Source organism: Anabrus simplex, chromosome 7, assembly GCF_040414725.1.
Source record: "Anabrus simplex isolate iqAnaSimp1 chromosome 7, ASM4041472v1, whole genome shotgun sequence".
Taxonomy (NCBI): domain Eukaryota; kingdom Metazoa; phylum Arthropoda; class Insecta; order Orthoptera; family Tettigoniidae; genus Anabrus; species Anabrus simplex.
Genome location: NC_090271.1, coordinates 291,592,131 through 291,600,252, shown reverse-complemented (window position 1 = coordinate 291,600,252; position 8,122 = coordinate 291,592,131).

Here is an 8,122-nt window from a genome sequence, read left to right as displayed (position 1 = left end):
TAATTGAAAGTTATTAAGCTTTAGTACAGGCAGCGGCGGGAGAAGTTATACAACGGACATTGAAAAAAGAGATGATTGATTTCGGCATCTACGGATCCACAATGACATCGAGGATGCTGTTGTAAACGAAATCGAAATTGATATAGAGGTGTAAGAGCATGATTAAAGCGAAGTCGTAAGATATTGATGATATGACGGCGAGTGTAGTTTGCGTGTTGATACCAGGAATAGTAGGTAGTAGTGGTTGTAGACTATGATAGAAATTTCCCTTCTCGCGTGCAGATGTTGTCCATATGTGTTGCCATTATTGTTTTTGTTGTGATTTTAACAGAGATATGAAATATGTGGCTGGAACAGAAAATGTATCTGGGTTTGTAGATAATAGTGAAGCCTCTTTCGCTAATCGATCAGCCGTTTATGTACCTGGTATGTTTTTATGTGCCGGTATCCAAATGAGTGTAACTTGGACACCTAATTGGTTTAAATTAAATAGGATGTGCTTTACGTTATATACATACCAATTCAGCGTATACTTGTTAGAAAATTTCGTGTTTGGAGCACGGAGATGCTGTCAGTAAAGATATTAGCAGATTGTTTGGATGAATTTTTTATGTACAGTAACGTTTGTCGTATGGCAAGTAGTTCTGCAAAAAAAAAAAGAAAGAAAGAAAACAGAAAAATGTGACGGTAAATGAAACAATTCAGCATACTGAGTTTGTTAGTAGTGAAAAGCAGCTCCAACACCACAAGCATTTTTGGATGGAAGCGTACGAGGGAAAAAACAGCTGAGATGAGTACAATCAACAACGTGTTGTTAGTGGTGATTCAATCAAGGCTCGGTGACGTATTTCGAAGGCACCATGATATTGAATAGGTATAATATGAAGAATATACGTTGAAGTAACTATATGAATCCACATATTTGCAAAATATACACTATTATAATGTTAGTTAGCCTCTACATTGGTTACATATATTGGGTAGTTTTACACACACATAATATTTAAAATAATAATCCTTAAATATTTTTCACTTAATCTTACATAATTTTTATCATATTTGTTCCAAACAAAGTCAAGATGAACACATGTGGAAAATAGGCCTCATCTAGATTTCTTTTTTCCTTACGTATTCCGCGACGTCTTTACCACAGTACCCAACCAGTAATCACAGAGGAACAAAAAAGTGTAGGCTACTGAAAATGAAAGATATAAAAGACATTCATAGTGCATACTATGCACACCCCGTTAAAGCTAAACAACATGCCTTTATTCTAAGGTAGGTACTGTCGCATAAGCGTACCCAGACGACGACGAAGCAGAGATAATGCACATTAGGCCAAATTTTCTAATCTAATTTTCAAAGATGGCCAAGTCCTCTTAGGTAAGTTTCAAAATTGGCCAAGTCCCATACTTATCAAACATGGTAAGGCCCAAATTTAAATACATTTTTCAATTCATGTAAGATATTTAGACTGTAAAAATGGTGTGGTTATGAATTAGAAACCTCTGTTTAGCAACATAAAGAATACGGTGTCTGAATATATATGAATTAATATCCTAAACGAATTTCTGCTTCTCCTGAAAAAAAAAACAGCTCAGCGGACTTGGCCATGTTTGATACGCCTCACATACTTCTGGTTCCATTGGGCTGCTTACTCATATGTTTGGAGTATTCAGTGATAGTGAAATAGTGGAATATAGTGGTGTGAGTTCCTTCAAACCGAAGCCTTTTCATAGATTGGTGTGTTAAACTTTTAAAAGTGTTATTCACTAAGTAAATGATTGTAGACAGGGCAAAACTTCTCCGATAAAAGCCCAAAAACCACCACCATCACCACCACCACCACCACCACCACCACCACCACCAACAACAACCACAACAACAACAACAACAACAACAACAACAACAGGCGGTCAAATACAGCAGAGACAATACGCGACACTTACGGATTTAAACTTGTTAAGATGGGAGACAATTCGGCGGTGGCGCTCCTAGTGACTTGACCTGAAAAGTCGCGCTAAATTCAAATATCAATGGAAATGCATATACGAAAATGGATAAATAAATTACGTCTAGAAAGATAGTGTAATTGAGATATTAACTTCGAAGTTGCTAAAGCAATTCTGGATAAATGCATGAAGAGTTATTTGAAAGGTTATTACTTACAGACTGAAATTAGACATATAAACAAGATGTGAAACGGACTGCTGTGAAATGGCTTGATCTTTCATTTATGCTTTACTTTTTTGGTTTAGCATTCCTGCCTGTACTTTTACGTTTAGATTTGTCTTTTTTCTCATTTAAAATTTTTTTATCATCACATTAAGACACTTGTAAAAAAATATCAGCATATTCCTTACACACATGATGTAATGAATTAACATTTAAAAGCAGGACAATTTTCCTCTTAATTCTTACATAAGCGTAACGCCCCTTCTTTCTTGTACACCTTATCCAAATAATTTCTTTGAAATTTCAAAACCCACAGATCACACCTACAACAACACATCGGTATTGAAAGAACTGCTGCACTATACAATAAAATATGCGTGTTATATTTTAAGCCAGTTAAAATTGGGTCGAGCAGGTCAGAAGATTATGAAGTATTATAAAAATGTCTTTGTCACTGGAAGAATATATATGCAAACACAATATTACTTACATTTTCTTGTCACGAGGTAAACGAAAGAAAGACCGCGCATTCTTCTCTACTTCATAGTTACTGCAGCCAAACACAGCACATACCTTTCCCCTCATGTTGAGAGGAGATATCAAGGAATGACACACGCTACTATTTAATTATGTTAACTCACTGCAAACGCATAAATAACACCAAAAAATTCACACACAAATACACGTGCTCTTATGACAGAATCAGTAGTTCTCAGATCCATCCGCTAGAGAGAGGTCTAATAGCTGTCCCTCGATATCTCGCTGAGTGTCGTGTACTGTCCTTACTGTATTTGAGGCGGAATAAGACGATCGAGACTGCGGTGACAATTACAAACAAGACCTCTGTGCAACGAGCTAGAATAACATAGAGGGGCTGTATGCCTGACATCAGCGCTCCCTGAGGAAGCAAGTTGATAAGGGGCAGCCATGTTAACGGTTGTCAAAACAACGTATTGGCGCGAGAGCATATGATGAGGTGACAGGGAGATCGTGCATGCCAATTTAATTTCCTTAGTTTTTGTAAGTTTTAAGAAGTGAAAAGATAGATTCTCGCTTTGTAGAATGCCAGCCGTATGCTCAGCGTACGGTTTTACCGTACTAACCGGAGTAATATGAACAAGGACATATCGTATCAATCAATCAATCAATCAATCAATCAATCAATCAATCAATCAATCAATCAATCAATACTGATCTGCATTTAGGGCAGTCGCCCAGGTGGCAGATTCCGTATCTGTTGCTTTCCTAGCCTTTTCCGAAATGATTTCAAAGAAATTGGAAATTTATTGAACATCTCCCTTGGTAAGTTATTCCAATCCCTAACTCCCCTCCCTATAAATGAATATTTGCCCCAGTTTGTCCTCTTGAATTCCAACTTTATCTTCATATTGTGATCTTTCCTACTTTTATAGACGCCATTCAAACCTATTCGTCTACTAATGTCATTCCACGCCATCTCTCCGCTGACAGCTCGGAACATACCACTTAGTCGAGCAGCTCGTCCTCTTTCTCTCAATTCTTCCAACCCAAACATTGCAACATTTTTGTAACGCTACTCTTTTGTCGGAAATCACCCAGAACAAATCGAGCTGCTTTTCTTTGGATTTTTTCCAGTTCTTGAATCAGGTAATCCTGGTGAGGGTCCCATACACTGGAACCATACTCTAGTTGGGGTCTTACCAGAGACTTATATGCACTCTCCTTTACATCCTTACTACAACCCCTAAACACCCTCATAACCATGTGCAGAGATCGGTACCCTTTATTTACAATCCCATTTATGTGATTACCCCAGTGAAGATCTTTCCTTATATTAACACCTAGATACTTACAATGATCCCCGAAAGGAACTTTCACCCCATCAACGCAGTAATTAAAACTGAGAGGACTTTTCCTATTTGTGAAACTCATAACCTGACTTTTAGCCCCGTTTATCAACATACCATTGTCTGCTGTCCATCTCACAATATTTTCGAGGTCACGTTGCAGTTGCTCACAATCTTGTAACTTATTTATCACTCTATAGAGAATAACATCATCCGCAAAAAGCCTTACATCTGATTCCACTCCTTTACTCATATCATTTATATATATAAGAAAACATAAAGGTCCGATAACACTGCCCTGAGGAACTCCCCTCTCAACTATTACAGGGTCAGACAAAGCATCACCTACTCTAACTCTCTGAGATCTATTTTCTAGAAATATAGCAACCCATTCAGTCACTCTTTTGTCTAGTCCAATTGCACTCATTTTTGCCAGTAGTCTCCCATGATCCACCCTATCAAATGCTTTAGACATGTCAATCGCGATACAGTCCATTTGGCCTCCAGAATCCAAGATATCTGCTATAACTTGCTGGAATCCTACAAGTTGAGCTTCAGTGGAATAACCTTTCCTAAAACCGAATTGCCTTCTATCGAACCAGTTATTAATTTCACAAACATGTCTAATATAATCAGAAAGAATGCCTTCCCAAAGCTTACATACAATGCATGTCAAACTTACTGGCCTGTAATTTTCAGCTTTATGTCTATCACCCTTTCCTTTATACACAGGGGCTACTATAGCAACTCTCCATTCATCTGGTATAGCTCCTTCGGCCAAACAATAATCAAATAAGTACTTCAGATATGGTACTATATCCCAACCCATTGTCTTTAGTATATCCCCAGAAATCTGATCAATTCCAGCCGCTTTTCTAGTTTTCAACTTTTGTATCTTATTGTAAATGTCATTGTTATCATACGTAAATTTTATTACTTCTTTGGCCTTAGTCTCTTCCTCTATCTCGACATTATCCTTGTAACCAACAATCTTTACATACTGCTGACTGAATACTTCTGCCTTTTGAAGATCCTCACATACACACTCCCCTTGTTCATTAATTATTCCTGGAATGTCCTTCTTGGAACCTGTTTCTGCCTTAAAATACCTATACATACCCTTCCATTTTTCACTAAAATTTGTATGACTGCCAATTATGCTTGCCATCATGTTATCCTTAGCTGCCTTCTTTGCTAGATTCAATTTTCTAGTAAGTTCCTTCAATTTCTCCTTACTTCCACAGCCATTTCTAACTCTATTTCTTTCCAGTCTGCACCACCTCCTTAGTCTCTTTATTTCTCTATTATAATAAGGTGGGTCTTTACCATTCCTTACCACCCTTAAAGGTACAAACCTGTTTTCACATTCCTCAACAATTTCTTTAAACCCATCCCAGAGCCTGTTTACATTTTTATTTACCGTTTTCCACCGATCATAGTTACTTTTTAGAAACTGCCTCATACCTGCTTTATCAGCCATATGGTACTGCCTAACAGTCCTACTTTTAAGACCTTTCTTTCTATCACATTTATTTTTAACTACCACAAAAACAGCTTCATGATCACTAATACCATCTATTGCTTCAGTTTCCCTATAGAGCTCATCTGGTTTATCAGCACCACATCCAAAATATTTTTCCCGCTGGTTGGTTCCATCACTTTCTGAATCAGCTGTCCTTCCCATATTAACTTATTTGGCATTTGTTGGTCATGCTTCCTGTCGTTCGCATTTCCTTCCCAATTGACATCTGGCAAATTCAGATCTCCCGCTACAATCACATTTCTTTCCATGTCGTTTCCCACATAGCTGACTATCCTATCAAATAATTCCGAATCCGCATCAGTGCTACCCTTTCCCGATCTGTACACTCCAAATATATCAAGTTGCCTATTATCTTTAGAAATGAGCCTTACACCTAGAATTTCATGTGTCTCATCTTTAACTTTTTCGTAGCTTACAAATTCTTCTTTCACCAGAATGAAAACTCCCCCTCCCACCTTTCCTATCCTATCTCTACGATACACACTCCAGTGCCGTGAGAAAATTTCTGCATCCATTATATCATTTCTCAGCCATGATTCAACTCCTATTACAATATCTGGTAAATATATATCTATTAAATTACTTAATTCTATGCCTTTCTTTACAATACTTCTACAGTTCAACACTAACAATTTTATGTCATCCCTACTTGATTTCCAGTTCCCTGTTCCCTTATCACCGCTCCCTAGGCCATCCCGTTTCCCTGAATGTACCTCCCTATTACCCTTCCAAACAAATTTCCTAACTTATACGTACCACTGCGGTTTAAATGAAGGCCATCCGAGCGCAGATCCCTATCTCCTACCCACCCATTAGGATCTAGAAATTTCACTCCCAGTTTCCCACATACCCACTCCATAGTCTCATTTAAATCCCCAATCACCCTCCAGTCAGTATCCCTCCTACACAGTATTCCACTAATAACAATCTCCGCTTTCTTAAACCACCCGTGCTGCATTTACCAGATCCCACACATCTCCAACTATGTTGGTACTTATATCAGCCTGCCTTACGTTGTTGGTACCAACGTGAAACACTACCACCTTCTCCTTCCCCTCCTCCCTCTCTTCTACTTTCCTCAACATCTGCCTCAACCTAATTCCTGGATAACATTCTACCCTGGTTCCCTTTCCTCCACACACTTTCCCCACGTGTCTAACGATGGAATCCCCCATGACCAGAGCCTCAACCCTACCCACCTCATTTGATCCCCTCCCCTCCTGGTCAGCCCTATCTTTCCTGATAGCTGCAGAAGCTACTTCCTCCTCCCTTTTCTCCTTCCCATGACCCTGTTCCACCTGTCTTTTCCTATCCTCTACTCTACCTTTCCCTTTCCTACCGTTTCCCTTCCTCCTACTTCCATGCATCTCAGCAACAGTTCCCTGTCCCTCATCTTCCCTCTGTTGTTCTACCTGGAGTGACTCGTACCGATTTTGCACAGACACCTGTCCTGAATTCTGATCCTGAATAGAGCCCTTGGCCTGCAATCTCCTTCCTCTTAGAACATTAGACCACCTGTCTTCTACAACTCCTCCCTTTCCTTCCCCTCCCTCTTGTACACCTACTGTAACCTGTACATTGTTTGAGGGAGTCCTATCTTCCTTCCTGTCTTCTGTGAGAATCCTAATTATCTCCCTCAAACTTTCCAACTCCTCCCTCATACCCCTCAATGCCTCACCACACCCACAATAAGTACACTCGCGCTCCTTAGCCATTCTTTATTTTTAAATTAAAAAAATAAAATTACTTATTTGCAAAAAAAATAAATGAACGGAGGGATATATTGTCTGGGATAGTACACAACAATAAGGTAATTAATATACGACTACACTACAATACTACTTAGTCGTGCTCTATTTTTTTTATCCTACAACCCCTAACAGGATAAAAGCTGCTGTTAATTACTGAATATCGAAAGTAATACACAAGAACTACACAATTCCAAACTGCAATTAAGCCTATCCTAATTTCAACAATATTTTAGTAAGAGTTTATACGGATACCTCTACTACACCAGTACTACACAAATATTTTACAATAATAAAATAAGCACACTCAATTCTAATGGGATATTACTCGTATACTACTGTACAGTACACTACCGGTACCGTACCGTATGTCACTACTAAGCACAACAGAAATGAAATTTGCAAGAACTACTGTACTCAAAGATTACCAACGAAGCTAAATGCTTAGACAAATTATTATTAGTATTACGGTCTAATAGGTATACACGAAAGATAACACACGAATATAGCAGGCAAGATACGGCACTATCTAAATGTACTGTATCTATACTACAATGTATCTACACTACACTACACTGCGTTTGGTTAAATGCTTAAATATCAAAAGGTTTGCCGTACACGAAGAAAAACACGAATATAACTGGCAAGATACTATCTAATATATTATACCTTATCTTCACTACAATTCTACTGAAATGTGGTTATGTGATTATTACAGCTGGTGGATTACTATTATTTTCCCTACTCCACGGGACGGAGAAAAAAAAGTGTCCTTAATTAGGCCTCCTGAAAAATACGAGGTTGTCTACAATAATTTCTCAAATATTTCT